The sequence below is a fragment of the Penaeus monodon genome, chromosome 24 (assembly GCF_015228065.2).
Source record: "Penaeus monodon isolate SGIC_2016 chromosome 24, NSTDA_Pmon_1, whole genome shotgun sequence".
Taxonomy (NCBI): domain Eukaryota; kingdom Metazoa; phylum Arthropoda; class Malacostraca; order Decapoda; family Penaeidae; genus Penaeus; species Penaeus monodon.
In genome coordinates this window covers 25221873-25222300 of record NC_051409.1, presented here as the reverse complement: position 1 = coordinate 25222300, position 428 = coordinate 25221873, and the positions used below count along the sequence as shown (strand labels likewise).

Below are 428 nucleotides of genomic sequence, written 5' to 3'. Positions count from 1 at the left end.
TGCGAGTGTACATGTGTTTAGATATATATAGATACACGCAGATTAATCTACACATGATATACATGCGCAGATGAACACATAACCATGCTATTAATACTTGTGCAGTCTCGGTAGATATCTAATTTGTTATTTGTTCATCTTGGGGATCAGCAAAATTTAATCTGAACTGATTATTAGAGAGTCATCTAATCATTTTATATCACATTTCATTGAAGAAACATGCTTCAATTTAAGGATTGTAAAAGCCATTGGGAAAAACTCGCATATCCTCGATTTGTCTTGCATTTGTGATCTTGCTGAAGATGTAGTGGATAGGGGAGTTGTAGATGTGAGGTGTTACAGAGGGTGTTTGATTTGTAGTATTGGCGGTAGGTGTTAAAGTGCGAAGATGAATGGGCAGTTGTTGCAGATTATTTTTCCTAGCAGAT

General features: G+C 36.0%; 1 pseudogene; it reads right to left on the bottom strand.

The window, feature by feature from the left end:
- Positions 1-428, bottom strand: part of LOC119588917 — a 4126-nt pseudogene that overhangs the window by 1874 nt on the left and 1824 nt on the right.